Source organism: Mus musculus, chromosome 16 (assembly GCF_000001635.26).
Source record: "Mus musculus strain C57BL/6J chromosome 16, GRCm38.p6 C57BL/6J".
NCBI lineage: Eukaryota > Metazoa > Chordata > Mammalia > Rodentia > Muridae > Mus > Mus musculus.
In genome coordinates, this window is record NC_000082.6 from 14,055,641 (window position 1) to 14,072,336 (window position 16,696).

At 44.3% G+C, this 16,696-nt stretch overlaps 1 protein-coding gene and 1 pseudogene across 2 annotated transcripts in view; both read left to right on the top strand.

Moving 5' to 3' along the window:
- The window catches only part of Bmerb1 (bMERB domain containing 1), a 118,441-nt gene that overhangs the window by 69,029 nt on the left and 32,716 nt on the right, over positions 1–16,696 (top strand). The gene's annotated exons all lie outside the window — the stretch shown is intronic.
- Positions 11,660–12,696, top strand: Gm15808 (predicted gene 15808; annotated as a pseudogene).

The window sequence follows — 16,696 nt, forward strand, 5'->3', positions numbered from 1 at the left end:
TACTGTTTATCTGAGTTCCAGAAAATTAAGTATCTTCAGCCTCCCAGTGGAGTGGACCGGTTATCTCTACCCTCCACCCGCTGGTTGGATTTTCATAAAAGGGATATGTGGCCTGCCTCTCAGCTTGCTCCAGGCATTTGCAGCATTTAATCAGCCTGAGTCAAAACTGCATCAGGCAATGAAGATAATTGTGTGAAGGGTATATCTCAAGATATACCTCAGGTCCTGGGATTCTAACATTTCCAAAGCTGTGCTTGAACCCTTAGAACCATGTCATTAGCAAACATAATGTTTGAGGAAAAGTGCAAGTCCCAAGAACCTAACCAAGATCTCAAAAGGGACAGCAGATGCACACATGGTAGACAGCATCTATGCTTAGAAGATTCCCTGTGTATTGATGTATTGATCCTCACAGCTCTAGAGGAGGAGCATGTCTTATACTCATTTTATAGATGAGGAACTGTGGCACCGAGAGGTCAAGTCACTATGCCCAGGCTTTCACAGTTTCTGATAAACTGATAAGCTGATAGTGATATGACCTGGGTTCTCTTCGGAGTGAGGATTGGGACAAATGAATGGTTTTAGGTGTAGTTTCTATTACCAACTGTGTGACCTAGAACAAATATTTGCCCTGATGAAGCCTCAGTTTCTCCATTTGTACAAAGGGAACAACTGTGTCTCCCTAGCAGTGCTGTAGCAAGGGGTAAATTAGCATGGTACATATAAAAGCTCTTTCCTTTAATCCCTGGCACTATGTTTTGAGGGAGGGTGAGGTATCATGATAGCTTCTTCCCCTTCAGATTCCTGTCTGAGAGCTCCTCCCCTGGGAGAAGCTTAGGCTAAGGGGCTGTCCCAAGAGTCTCTGATGATGGATTGGCTCTGGATGTAGCTCTAATAAGTCTGTAGGGCTGAGTGCAAGCACAAGTAGTAGACTGAGTGCTTGCCTAGTTGTAAAGGAAGCCTGGGTTCATTCCCCACACTGTAGACCTAACACTGTAATCCTAGCACTCATGATGGATCAGAAGGTCAAGGTCATCCTTGGCTACATAAGCCTGACGCTACATGAGACCCTGTTTTAAAATTGAACATGTCCAACTTTACTGCTGTGTCCAAACTATATCATTCTTTTAATTAACAATCTGTGTCGTTCTCTTCCCTTTAACCTGTTAGGAAGAGCTTCAAGCTAAGAGCAAAACGAAGTACAGAGTGTTTATGTAACATGTCTCAGCCACACTCTGCCCTGCTGCACTCTAATTTTAAATAGTATATCTCAGAATAGATCACTGTTGCTTGAGCCAGGTGTGAAGATGCTGGGCTGCATCCTGCCTCTCGAGAACTCTGGAAGTGTCATGGTTACATGTTCCAGAGCAGGTAGGGGTAGGCAACGAGTGGCTCCACTCCTACCATCCTCAATTCTGAGATTCACAAAGTCTGAGCTCACTCAACCTTACCAGTTCTCCTGTCTGAGAGCACAGTCCACTGGCCCCACATGAAGAGATACCCTTAATTACAGACGATCTAAAAGCATCTCATTTGGACAAAAGATGAAAGAACTGGAGGAGCAGTAAGGGAACTAAGGAAGAGGTCTGGAGAAAACAGGAGTGGACGGAGGAGCAAGAGAGAGGAAGAAGACAGACCACAGATGGCTAGATTTCTGTTCTCATTGTGTTTGTTTTAAGGTGGGGTCTTCTTATGTAGGTCAGGATGGCCTCAAGCACATTGTCCTCCTGCTCCAACCTCCTGAGTGCTGGGACATGAGTGCCCTCATGCCTAACTCCCCTGAGGAATTTCTGAATGTTTTACAGATTGTGGGGTGGGTTTAGGTCATCTGAAGAGAGCTCGGGCCTGGAGCTGTGACACAGGGTGGGATGCAGCACAAGGTGGAAGGGTCAAATATTTCACACACACACACAAATGTCTAGGAGCTCAGTGTGCTAGTTCATATGTTATCACAGCATTTGGGAGGCAGAGGCAAGAGGATGGTGGGTTGGAGACCAGCCAGGACTCTTTAGTAAGACCCGCTTTCCACCTATAAACCCACAAACAAGTCTCCAGCCTTTGAATTCTTGAACATGCTAGGTGAGTGTTCTACCGCTGAGCTACATCCCAAACTCAATGCTGTGATTTTGCTGTTGCTGCTTTGAAGCACGTATTGCTCTATCACATAAAGAAATAAAGGTAGAAAAACACATGGGAGAGCACAGAAATCCTTACACGTGAGCAGCAGACAAAGACTCCACAATGCTCATAAGAGCCTCGTTTGCAGTGGAACACTCAAAGCAAATCCAGAAGCAGCCCAAATTTTATCAGAGGTAGGAAGCACACATTGTTTTGTGGCCTAGCTCTATGTGGAAATAATATACAGCCATGCATCAGCATCAGGCATGCACACAGTACATCTCACAAGCAAACAATGCACTGAGGAGCCCTCCGTCTACTGGTAACACACTTGGTGCAGAAACTTGAGAACCTAAAACTATGAGGATCCCCATAACCTACATAAAAAGAGGTATATGGTGGTGGTGGTGGCAATGCATCTCTATAAAGAGGTATATGGTGGTGGTGGTGGCAATGCATGTCTGTAATTCTAGCCCTGGGAGGTTCAGACAAAAGGACACCTGAGAATTACCGGCCAGCCAGCTTTAGCTTAGTCAGTGAGATCTAGGGCACAGGAGAGCCTGTTTCATAAACTAAGGTGGGTGGCATCTGAGGAAAGACACTGAGGCCCCCCCTGGCCTCCACATGCACCTGCCCATTCAAACTCAAAGACAAAAAGCATGGTAGGGAAAAGACGAGTGTGAAGATGGGAATATATAAAAATCAAAGTCTATAATGATGCAGGCATCAATATTCATGGTATGGGTATAAAATAAAATATTAGCATAAATGACTAGCTAGCTCGTGGTAGGACTTAGCTGTAAGGGAATGTGGGAGCTGTGAGGAGACAGAGTATAGGGCTTCTAAGTGCCTGTGGCAGCCAGTAGCAGTTAGAGTAATCCTTCAGCAATCTTTTCTCTGAGGGAACAAAGCTTGATTCAATGGGGCCAGCACTCCCTGTGACTGGAGAGAAACTCAGAACTCTTTTAACTCTTAAGGAGCCAGAGCTGATTGCTTCTGGCAATTAATTCCTGCTGATAGCAGCAGGGGGTTAGAAAAAGGAGGAATTTAACTACTTTGGCTGGTGGTGAGAAGCTCTTAGCTCTTTAACTTAGGGGCATGGCAAGCTGGCAAGAGTCTTGGAGCTCATTATCTCTTTGTGATCTGGCAAGAAAGAAAAGTAATGCTTATGTGTGCATGCACATGCGCATGCACACACACACACACACACACACACACACACACACACACACACACACACGAGAGATAAACCAGAAAGGCACTCTAACCCACAAGTTTCATCAATTTCACATGTGTTCATGCATACATGCATTCATATATATATGTATATATATACACATACCTACATACATATACACATACCTACATACATACACACATACATATACATATATACATTTATATCCATGCAGTTGGCTCCCACACTTTATTTTTGCTCTCAGCTTTTATACCTTTTCAGACAAAAGTTCTCTATGTAAGAAAAATTATCTTGCAGATAAAATGTTGCACAAGAGGGAGTTACAGCAGGACAATTGATTACATGGTTTTCTAAACATTTTACAGTCCATAAGTTCATAGTAAGTTCAAAGCAATAGTTCATGTCATAGGTCAATAAGGTTTAAGGACTTACACCTGAATGGTTTACACGTCTTTCTGTTAAGACTTGTACCTGACTAAACATCTTTTATATTTTTTCTAGCTCCACAAAGTAAGTTCCTTGTAAATTTAAAGCAATAGTTATTAAGCAAGGTTTTTGTCAAGAAACAAATCATCTGTCTTGTGTCTTATTATTTTGGAGTCTTGTGTAGTAAAACTAGTCAATCATTTATTTTCTATTCTTGCATCCATAATAAATTGCCCAATCATAATTTATGATCTTAGTTATCAAGATCAGTGGCCTCATTCCTAACCTAGAAGGAATATTTCCCTTGATTGTAAATATGTTCCAAGCCTATTTCTCTTCTCAGTGCTTTCAGGTTGTAACATATGAAGGTTTTCAGAACTCTGTTCAGCTTTTTTTTTTTTTTTTTTTTTTTTTTTATTCTACAGGAAGTTTCAAATTATTTGAATCAATCCAGGAGTTCTATAAAATCATTATCAGGAATTACAAAATCATCAATTCATCTAAACAGCACCATTATGTGAAAGTACATATGTGATCTTCATATTGATTGTGTAGGAAATCTACCCAACAGAGTGAGTAAATGCCCAGGAAATGATAGGCAACGAGGGTTTTCCTACGCCATGTCAGATAAGTGAGGACTATAGCATGGAACGGCATATCAGCACAAAGCAATCCTAGGACAAAGACCCGAGAGTCCTTGCCTCTTTAGAGCATACCCATCACAGCCATGGTGGGGAGATAGTGGGTCATCTCCAGAAAGCTCACTTCCTTACACGGCCTTCCCTACATGACTTCTGCCAGGTTCTAGGAATCAAGTTGTCAGGCTTTTACCAGCTGAGCCATCACCTTGGCCCCACCCCTAAGGCTCTAACCCTAACCCTAAGGTAAGATAAGGGCACTGAGCCCATCCTCGAGGGCAGAGCCCTTTGACCTATCACCTCATAAACATCTCACCACTTAATGCTGTTGCTGAGGACTGAGTTTCATTCAACATTAACTCTCATCTCTGTTAGCATTCTTCAGCCCTGACCCTCCCCTTCATGCTTCCTTTAGCTTGTCACTTCACAGATGTGCCAGGACCCTTCTCCCATTGGAACCTTTGTGTCCCTGCTTTCACTCTGTTTATGCCTGGTCAGTGTTTTGCCTGAACCTGGCTTAAATCCCCAGTTCCTGCCCTACTTTCCTCCCCCAGGACTATGGTTTGAACAGAGAGCATTCCCTGCCTATAAACTGATAGGGGACCCCCAGGGGGAAAACATTAAAAGATGGGGCTTTTGATTATTAAATGGGAGGAGGAATTAGTGCCTATAATGGTTAATCTTCATTGTCAACTTGACAGGATTTAGAATTATCTGGGAGGCATACCTTTGGGAATGCCTACAACGGAGTTTCTAGATTGGGTAATTGAGGTATAAAGACTCATTCTGAATGTATGCTGGGCTTTCAGCTTTGTTGTTTATAAACCACTTAGTAAATCGAGCCACAGTGGCTCCAGTGAACTCTAACCCCTGAATAATGCTTCTTCTTTGGGATGGTTTGCATGTGCTCAGCCCAGGGAGTGGCACTATTAGAAGGTGTAGACCTGTTGGAGTAGGTTTGTCACTGTGAGTGTGGGCTTTAAGACCCTCATCCTAGCTGTCTAGAAGTGAGTCTTCCACTAGCAGCCTTCAGATGAAGATATAGACTTCTCCACTCTGCCTGCACCATGCCTGCCTAGATGCTGCCATGTTCCCACCTTGATGATAATGGACTGAACCTCTGAACCTGTAAGCCAGCCTCAATTAAATGTTGTCCTTTATAAGACTTGCCTTGGTCATGGTGTCTGTTCACAGCAGTAAAACCCTAACTAAGACTTTCTTGTTGCAGAGTTCAGATCGAGGGTTACACCAGAGAAGCCACCCCACTCTTCCCCATCTGTGTCCAGCCCTAACAATGCCACTGTGCTCCTGGGTATATATATGTGTGTGTTCATGCATATGCAAGTGCTCATGTATGCACATATGTGTGGAGGCACATACATAATTATTATTCAGGCTCCTGATATACTATTATTATGTCACTATTATTATGTGTTTATATGTGTCCTTTCATATGTGAGTTGGTGCATGTGGAGGCCAGAGGACATACTCTTTAAGAACAATGTTCACCTCCTTTGAGACAGGGTCTGTCATTGGCCTGTAGCTCACCAATTTGACTAGAATGGCTGGTCATCAAGCCCCAGAAATTCTCCTGTCCCCATTTCCATAGTTCTGGGATTACAGTCACCTATTAGCAAGCCTGACATTTTTTGTGCATACTGGGGATCAAACCCAGGGACTCATGTGTGTAGAACAAGCATTTTATCAGTTAAGCCATCTCTCCAGCACTTGATCATCTTCCAGAGGCCTTTATCTGTGTTTGTAAGTCTAAATATGAGTTCCACATGTCTCTTATTGGATACTCATCTCTACTAGGGCCACCACACTGAGTCATCTACACTCATTGTTTATAACACTAATGGCGACGTTACAGGCCCCTGATATTCAGACAAACCCAGCAATGACATTACTGTCTTCACTTGGTGAGTGGGTCAGGTCTCTGCTTACTGCTTCTCCCACTGTCTTGTTGTCCCATTTCAAGCTGCCCTGAAGTCAGTGGGTGTGAGCAGTATAGCTCTAATGGCCATGGGAGTGTGTGCCCAGGCTTCAGGAATAGACAGTGCTGCTACAGCTCCCAGTGTAGACACTTTGAAAAGTAGGTTTCCTTCTCTGTGACTGTGGGGACAAGGTATAGAGACCCAGTCTTTATGCAATAGCCACTTGTTCTCTTTACTGTCTTGGAGGACAGAAGTCTTGGCAATCACCTCCCAAGGACACAGTTGAGGCATCTGAGATATTCCTGCCTTTGCCTTGGCTCCTGGAAGAGATCCTTTCCTGCTTCTGCAGCTGTGTTTCTTGCTGTTTTGTGAAATTTCCCTGGGGAGACATGAGCAAACATTTACTTAGACAGGTCCTGGCTGACCAAAGAAATGATTTTTGACAAGATAGCTTGGTGAACCAACAAGCTTATTGGGCCCATTTAAGGAGCAAGGTTGAGGGGTTATACAGGGCTGTTTGTGGTTATACAGGAGCCTGGATAACCACAAACAGCCACACCCCTGAAAAGTTTCATGTTAGCACGGATGACCACGGGTCACTTAGGGTTGCATATATGGGTCTCTTCAGTTAACCTTTTGTGTTAATTTGAATAAGCTGGGCCTATGGACAGTGGCACTATTAGGATTAGGAGGTGTGGCCTTGTTGGAGGAAGTGTGTCACTAGGGAGGGTGTCTCTTTGCAGCAATGGAAACCCAAGCTAAGACAGAAGTTGAGACTTATGGGACTTTAAAAATTGGACTAAATGTATTTTACATTATGTTATGGCTAGGTGTGGCCTCAAAGGACTTGTGTGTTTGAACAAGCCTATGGGGGCCAGGGAGTGTGTCACTCTGGGGGTGGGCTTTGAGAGTCTCCTTCTAGCTACTCTCAGATCAAGATTTCTCAGATCAAGATCATTGCGTTTCAGAGCAATAGAACCCAAACTAAGACACCTTCCATATATGTCATAGCTTCCAGCACTGACTGAGGCCACCTGCATCTAGGTACAGCTGGGAGGAGCTGCTGGAGCTAGTGGGCAAATCTCAGGTAGATCATCTTTGCATCCTCTCATGGAGAAAATTCCAACAGGACCTATCCTAAGGAGGCATTTACAAGTTGGCACAGTTGTTCTGATTAAGAGGGTCACAGTAGACCAGGGAGATGAGTCAGGGAATAAAATGCTTGCTGTGGCAGAGTTCGGATTCTAGCACCCACATAAAAGCTGATTGTGGAAGCAAGCACCTATAACCCAACACTAGAGAACAGAAACAGGCAGATTCCCCGAGCTCGCTACTGTAGCAGCACTGTCTCTAGGTTTAGCGAGAACAGTCTCAGCAACAATTGAGATGGAGAGCAATAGAGAAAAATATTCAAAGCCAACCTCTGGCCTCCACATATGCATAAATAGGGAGCTCACTTGAACACACACACAGAGAGAGAGAGAGAGAGAGAGAGAGAGAGAGAGAGAGAGAGAGAGAGAGAATTCAGCAATGATCATTATACTCAGAAGATAGCATCCAAAAACACTTGCTTTTGTTTGCCTGTAGCCCCTTCCTCTGTCTCTGAAGCCCTCACTATACTCTCTTTAATGTCTCTCAGCAGAAATTGTTGTGCCATTCTCTCTCCTTCTTAGAGGACATTTGTGTGTCCATCTACCACCCACTTGCATGATTCTGGGGATTCTGGACCTTCATTTAAGTCATGCCTGCAACATTACTTTTAGCTACATATAGTAGCAGGCTCCCAGGTCACTAGAAAAGTTATCTTTGGAACCATAATCCTGTCCTTTACACTGAGTGGCCATAACAGTCCATTTAAGGACTAAGCTTGACTCTCAGGGGGACAGAGGCAGAGATGGGCATAGCTTGGAAGTCGTTGCTCAACCTGAGCTCATTTATATCAGACCAAGAGCAAGCACAAAACTAAAAACAAACAGAATCTACTTACTTAACAATAGCCATCAACATTTAAAGTTTTAAAAACAAAAAGGCTATAAAATTTGGGTTCTTTACAATTTAGGGAAATTTTACTTTTGAGCTTAAGAAGACTCTCCTAGTAGGGTACAAGATATTCAGAAAAACCTGACAAATGAACACAGAAAATCCTGAAGGAGAAAACAGTTAGATTTTCCCATGCAGGCATCAATATCTATCTGATACCATAAATGAAACAAAAAGGTGAACAATATCAAAGCATAACAGTTCCACGTAGGAAGAACTTGCTGGAAGGCTCTGTGTCAAGTCCAGCTTGGTGAACCCATGAGAGTGATGGGGTTATTTACAGGGGCATGGGTGACTCAAAGACATCCCAAGGTTGGCAGGTTATGGTTGAATTTTAGGGACCAGAGGTATACTTTAAAAAAGAAAGAAAGAAAGAGAGAGAGAGAGAGAGAGAGAGAGAGAGAGAGAGAGAGAGAAAGAAAGAAAGAAAGAAAGAAAGAAAGAAAGAAAGAAAGAAAGAAAGAAAGAAAGAAAGAAAGAAAGAAAGAAAGAAAGAAAGAAAAGCTGGGTATGGTGGCACATGCCTTTAATCCCAGCACTCCGGAAGCAGAGGCAGGTGGATTTCTGAGTTCAAGGCCAGCATGGTCTACAAAGTGAGTTCTAGGATATAGCCAGAGCTATACAGAGAAACCCTGTCTGGGGAAAACAAACAAACAAACAAACAACAAACAAACAAACAAACAAAACAAAAACCCAAAAACAAAAACAAACATCTTTTAAGTCCAAGACCGTGTTAAGTATGCCTGGTGATAGCATGGGTCAGGGACTGTGGGGTGAATATCCTCCACCCTTTTGTTGACTTTCTTTAAGTCTTGTACTGGCTTGATAGCCATTTGTGCCTGGTTTCCATACAGGAAGTAGTGGCGTGTTCCAGGGGACCTACAAGGTACTGGGATTCCTATTTTTCTCAATCTGTTTATATGGATTGTGATTCTTTGTCAGGCTTCCAGGTTCATGGAATACTTATACACCTGTCTGAGCTTCACCAAAGCTCTGAGTTGGATGAGGACTGGGGCCTGGTGTTTGAGAAGACGAGGGGGTTGCCTTCCACCCAGACTCTGGAGAACTTGTCTCAAAAAATAGGCCAATAGATTATCATGGCCAGGAGGGTAGTCTGATACCAGGGTGCAGGGAAAGTGTCAGTACATATTCCTCAGCTAAGAAAAGGGTGACTAACATTGTCACTCTGTTGCCTGTCTATTTTTTTAAAATCTTACATTAATGTCCTCCTCATTAAAGGTAATTTGAGCATGAAGTCTGTGTAAGTATCTTCCCAAGACAGGGTAGGGGCATTCAAGAATAAACAGAAAAGAATCATAACAGTACCATTTCCGAGTTTCACACGGTGTTTTGTTGTCCAGGGGTATTGTTTAGAACTGGTTGCTCCTTGCACCAGGGTGCATCTCATGGCTAGAGTTCCTGGACCACCACATAGTGGGCTCCCATGTCTACCAGAAAGTCAGTTGACTTCCTGTCCACTTTCAAGGTTACTGTAGGCTCAAAGAGAGGAGTGATCAAACCTTGATCTACTCGGTCCTCGTCCAATCCTGGGACCTTGGTCTTGCCAGAGCTGTGTCATTTAGGACAATCTCCCTCCAATGCCATAGTTCTTTACATTTGGCACATTGGTTTCTCTTGCCCTTTATCAATGGCCTGTTGCCTTTGAAATCTGAACCTGGGAATGGACCCTCTAGTTTCTGGAAGGCAGCCACCATAGCTCAAGCCATGTTTCATCTGCCAATCATCTGGGGTGTCCCAGTTATTAAAGACTTGGGTTGAAACCTCAATCAATTTAAACAGGTTTTTCCCCTTCAAAGCCCCTATCTCTGAAGGTTTTATATATATATTAGGGGCAGACTGGGCCACAAAGGCAATATTTGTGGCCCTCCTGTTTCCTTCTGTTTTGGGATCTATGGAGCTGTAAGTCCAATAGGCTTCCAGGAGGCATTCCAGGGAGATTGCAGGCCAAGAGAGATTCCTTGCGTCCCAAAGTAACCTGGCTAACTTCTGACAAATTTGTAGGCCAGCTGGAAGCCACTTAGAAACATCCCAAGAGAGTCTGGTGAAAGATCTCAAAGGACTCTTACCTGCTGCTGTGTTAGGGTCCCCATCTGGGTGCTTGAATGGCAAAACCTTCTCAGTGGTCTCAGAATTTGTTAAGTAACTAATTCCCTGGCTTCCTCAGTGTGTTTTCATTTCTCTGAGGTAAAGAGGTCTGCAGGAGTTGTTGACAATCATCCCAAGTTGATAGATAGGAATAGAAAATAGTCTCCGGGAGAGAAATTAAATCCTGGGTTTCTCTGAGAAAGAAATGTTGTGATTCTTCCAGTTATAGAAGTTACTGGTCAAAGATGAGGTATAGATCATGAAAGGGGCCACCCTTTGGCCCCATCTTGGGGGCCCATGGAAGAGGTTTGACAAAGAGGTAAGGTGGGGACTCTCCTAGAAGTAGATGCTCCCTCTTCAAGGTTTCCTTGATATCTAACCTGGTATGAGGGGGACTTAGAAAGGGGTTATAGGTGAAGATGGATAAGGGGTGAGGGGATGCAGGAAAACATCCATAGGTAGCACGAAAGTCAGGCAGGGGTGGAGGGGGTAGGTAGGAAGTATTGTGAGACCCCCGAAACTGGGGAGACCTCCGCTCAAGTCCAGGGATGAGCTGGCTGGTACCTCAATAACTCAAGAAAACCACACCTGATGCAAACTGCAAGAGGCTTTATTGTCAGCTAGCTGAGGACAGGGCAGGGGAGTTCAACTCCAAGCAGTAACAGCAGGGGGCTTTTAACAGTAGCTGAGGAATTGGGAGGAGTTTGGCTACAGCTCTTCTCTGTGGAATCTATCTCCATGTCCTTGGTACAGGGAGCCAAACAAGCGCCTGGCTAGGTCTCCCCACAATCATCGCATCTCTGTCTGTAAGGCACAGAAACAAAAAGGCTTTTTGCTGGCTATAGAGAACAAAGAGCTTCTTTCTGGCTGTATTTTTAGAGATCAGGGGAAACACGCTTGGGAAACATCCAGGGGCTTTACCTTTCAGGGAGAAACGCTTTAAGTCGGGGTCTCACAGATGACCCTGTCCATGACTGGGAGAACAGGAATTTCCTTATCATCCCTCTGAGACTTGGGTCTGAGGAGAAGGACTCAAGGGGTGCCAATGGAATGCAGCAAGATGGCTTTGAGCCATTTAAGTGGCTCTTCCACAAGGTATCACCAAGTCACAATATAGGGGGTTTGGTTGGGATGTCCTTGTCATCTAAAGATGATTGCCTATGTGGAGTAAATCACAGTTAAATTGAAAGTGCCCAGGACCCCAGAGAGCACTGAGACGGCTGCTGCAGGCCTAGTTGCCATCACACCTGGGAGGAGCCTCAGCTGTTGCTGCAGGCCCCAGTTACCATCTCAGCAACCATGAGCAGCTAGGCCAAGACCCACCAGCCACCTGCCGTCCCTGCCACCGCCCTCAGCACCACCGACACCAAGCCCAGCTCCGCGCGGGTAGTGGCGGCCCGGTGGTGCCTGCCAGCAGGGGCAAGAAGGTCATCGCAACGAAGGTTTTGGGAACAGTAAAATGGTTCAATGTAAAGAACAGATACAGTTTCATCAACAGGAATGACACCAAGGAAGACGAATTTGTACACCAGACTGCCATAAAGAAGAATATCCCTAGGAAGTACCTTCGCAGTGTAGGAGATGGAGAGACTGTGGAGTTTGATGTGGTTGAAGGAATAAAAGATGCGGAGGCAGCAAATGTTACAGGCCCTGGTGGAGTTCCAGTTCAAGGCAGTAAATACGCAGCAGACCGTAACCATTATAGATGTTATCCATGTCAGAGGGCCCTCCACGCAATTGCCAGGAAAATTACCAGAATAATGAAAATGGGAAAAAGAATGCAGGCAAAGGTTTCCACCTTACTACATGTGGAGACCCTATGCGCAGCAACCACAGTATTCCAACCCCACTGTGCAAGGAGAAGTGATGGAGGGTGCAGACAGCCAAGGTGCCAGAGAGCAAGGTGAGACAGAATCTGTATCGGGGTTACAGACCGCGATTCCACAGGGACCCTCCTCGCCAAAGATAACCTAGAGAGGATGACAATGAAGAGGACAAAGAAAATCAAGGAGATGATACCCAAGGTCTGCAGCCACCTCTATGTCAGTATCGCGGCAACTTCAATTACCGACGCGGACGCCCAGAGAACCCTAAACCACAAGATGGCAAAGAGACAAAAGCAGCCGATCCATTAGCTCCTGAGGTTGAGCAGACTTACCATCTCTACCATCATCCAGTTTGGTCATCCAACAAGAAAAAATGAATATGAAATTCCAGCAATAAGAAATGAACACCCACCTCCAGCAGGAAAACAGGACATCAAGTGAGGGATGGGGTTGCTATCCCACAGTCACACCTCTGACCCATAATTGTCTCTCTCTGAAAGGATTACAGGAATGAAAATGGAGAGGAGCCTGGGGAAAAGAAAGTCCAGCGACAGGCCCAAAGTGGGATTCAGCTTAAGGGGAGGTCCCAAGGCCTGACATTATTGCTGAGGCTATGGAGCGCTAACCAAAAGGGATCTATCATGAATGCCCTCCAAAAGACCCAACAAGCAGCTGAAAGTCAGATGCAGATATTTGCACCCAACCAATGGACAGAAGCAGCTAACCCTGTTGTTGAATTAGGGAAGGTGGAAAGAAGCTGAGGAGGAGGGCGAACCTGTAGGAGGCCCAGCAGTCTCAATTAATCTGGACCCCCAAGTTCTCTCAAACACTGGACCACCAAACAGACAGCATACACCAGCTGATATGAGGCCCCCAACACACATACAGTAGAGGACTTCTGGGTCTATGTTCAGAGATGATGCACCTAACCCTCAAGAGACAGGAGGCTCCAGGGAGTTTAGAGGTCAGGTGGGGTGAGAGGTGGGGAGTGGGGGCATCCACGTGGAGACAGAGACAGGGTAGGGTAGGGAGAAGGTGTGGGATGTGGAGCATACAGAGGGTGGATGGAGCAAGGGGTGGGGAATGGAATATGGAGTGTAGGAAAATAAATTAAAAATAAAATTAAGGCGGGGAATGGTGGCACATGCCTTTAATCCCAGCACTTGGTAGTCAGAGGCAGGTGAATTTCTGAGTTCGAGGCCAGCCTGGTCTACAGAGTGAGTTCCAGGACAGCCAAGGTACACAGAGAAACCCTGTCTCAAAAAAACAAACAAACAACAACAACAAAAAAAAAAAAAAAACCAAAAAAGCAAAAACAAAAAACCAAAAAAAAAAAATTAAATTTAAAAAAAGAAATTAACAAGATTGAAGCTGAAGACCTTGAGTGCTTGCTTTTTGCCCATTGATCAGATAACATTAGAACTATCTGCACTATCTATGCAGCATGGGGTTATTATTATTTTTACCTAACGATGTCTCTTTTTGGTAATGAGAAGCATGTTTTTGAAGAAAAAAAAAAGGCCTGGTTTTTCTCAATACACCTTTAATGGTTTTTAAATTGTTTCATATCTGGTCAAGTTGAGATTTTTAAGAACTTCATTTTTAATTTGTAATAAAGTTTACAACTTGATTTTTTCAACAAAGTCAACAAACTGCAAGCATCTGTTAATAAAGGTCTTAAATATTAATAATAATAGTAATAATAATAATAGTAATGAAAGTGCCCCCCATGGGCCAGTCTTAGAGGTGGGCCATTCAAGCTGGCAGAAGGTCTTGAGTTTGCCAGAGTAGATTTTGTGAAGACTGAGAAATGCTCTTCTAAAATTCCTTAAAATGATGAACAGTTCAAGGGGGTGGACGGTGGATTACTCCAATTCTATCACGAAGTCCAGGACAAAGAAGACAGTGATCAGAAAAAGCAAAAGTAAGACTGGACATTGAAAAATGTAGACAGAACATGTCAAAGAGACTGACAGAAAAAACAAACAAACAAGATCCCCAGCCAAAAAGAGGCCAGAAAGAGCTGAAGCAGCCTTCATCCTCCCTAGACTGGGAGAGCAGGTCTGCATCCAGTCTCTTTCAAGGGTCACAAGAAGCACACAAAACCAGAACCAGAATATTAGATTCACCTCCAGAGGTCTCCCTGAAGCTAACAATTCAAAAAGTTGTGCTTGGATATCAGTGTCCTAGATCTTGGATGAGCCCCCAAAATGTTGTGGGGTCTGACAAAGATCCAACACCCAGGACACACCAAGCTTTCTTAACCAGAATTTCGTAAGGTCTGTTCTAACATCCCACTTACATAGATCTGTCCAGAACTAAATGAAAGCAGAGGCTAGCTTGAAGTCATTGACAGGGCTACAGACTCACTGAAGTGAGGGGAAGCGGAGAGAATGCTCTCATTTGGAACTTCCCAAAGAGAGAGCTCAGGATGGTAGCAGAGGCACTCTGGGTGTCAGCAAGATGGCATGGCAGGAGACGGCACTAGCTGCCAAGCCTGATACAAGGAGTTACACATGGTAGAAAGAGAGAACCATCTCCCAAAAGTAGTTCTCTGGCCTACACACAGACACACAGACACACAGACACACAGACACACAGACACACACACACACAGACACACAGACACACAGAGGGGGTGGGGGAGAACACTTGAAAAGAAAAATGGTCAGGATCAAGAAAATGCTAGAGACTTGCCACAGGATCAGTCTGGCCAGAACGCCACTACTACATTGCAGGACCGCACAATACATTCATTCATGGCCAAGTGGTTAAAGTCTCACCCATGAGCCTCTGGCTGGCTGAGCTAGGGCAGGACCTGCTCTCTTGTTAAACTTCTCTAAGAACAACTGGCCCATTCTAATTCTTCCATGTCGAGCAATGGAAAAGCCATGCTCCTGCCCATAAGAACAATTCTCCAACCCTTGTGAAGACTGTCAGCAAATACCAATAGATAGTCTCCAAACTGCTTTCTAAGTCAAACAAGGCCTGCCATCTGCAGAACGTGGGGGAATTTTGAAGAGGGTCGAGCTGAACTTGTGTAAGCTGAATAGCTTGGAACAGCAGTGAGCTCCATGTGGTATCCAAGCCAGGCTGTTTGTCAGCATTCTGGCTACAGCATATAGTAGCTGCATGATTCTGGGCCACTTAACATCTCTGAGTCTGCAAGCTCTTCATCTAGAAGAGAAATGACAGTCCCTACTTGCAAAGTTTGTTCTTAGGATGAATTGCTAACATCTGTATAAAGTACTAATGAATACAAAGTGTGTATGTAAGCATGTGCGTGTGTGCACGTGTGTGTATGGTGCATGTGTGTGTACATGTGCTCTCGTGAGTGTGTGTGCATGTGCACTTGTTTGTGAGTATATGTGTGTGTGTGTGTGTGTGTGTGTATGTATGTATGCGTGTGCATGTGCATGTAGTAACAGAAACTATTTTCATCATCACAGCTGTGGATCTTTCTACACACAATGCTCAGCTTCTCTTCTCATCAAATGCTGGTGAAATTTAAAACAGGTTGAAGAGATGACCCCTACATTGCTTGCTTATTGATTCTTGCCAGTGATGTTATATTTCTAACAATCTCTTTACTCCCTTTGGTTTTCTGAGAGGTTTCCTGTATCCCAGGCTGGCCTTGAACTCATGTTCCTCTGCCTCAGCCTAGAGTGCTGGGATTATTGGTGTGTGCTACCACACTTGGCCTGTGATAAGGAACATTTCTGTCAATCCCTATTTCTTTTGTACCTCTGACAACTCCTGATCTGTTGTCACCATAATTATGCCTTCCCCAGACTTCCCTATCAATGAAATAATACATGGTATGGTCTTCAGAAACCAGCTTCCTTCACTTAATGCCATACTTTAGAGTCTGATTATTTCAGTACATATTTTTTCTTTTTGATGAGTATTATCTCACTTATACATGTTGGGAACTTGTTGTTTATTTGCTTTCTTTGGTTTGGAATTTTGAGATGACTCACTGCATAGCCTAGGCTTGTTTCAAACACCCACTCTTCTTGTAAGAGGCTGAGATGACAGGTGTCTGCCCCCAGACCTGGGCTCAATTTTCAGGAGCTTTGTTTACCAGTAGTTAAACGGGGGACAAGTTGGTATGTGCACAGAAACTGATAAATGACTCCAGCCCAGGTCCATCCAGACACTACTCCCTGCCCCAAGCCAGTAGATACCTTTGTCAGCACATGACTCTACAGTTTTGGAACACCAGCAAAAGGTACTTGCTGTTCCTTCCTGTTTCAGTAAGCCCCAAGATCCCTCTTCCCTACAAAAAAAAAAAAAAAAGGCCACTAATGATGGTGCTGAATAAACATGAGGCTGGCTTACCATTAATTATTAGAAGCTGCCAGGCAGTAGTGGCACATGCCTTTAATCCCAGCATTTAGGTGCAAC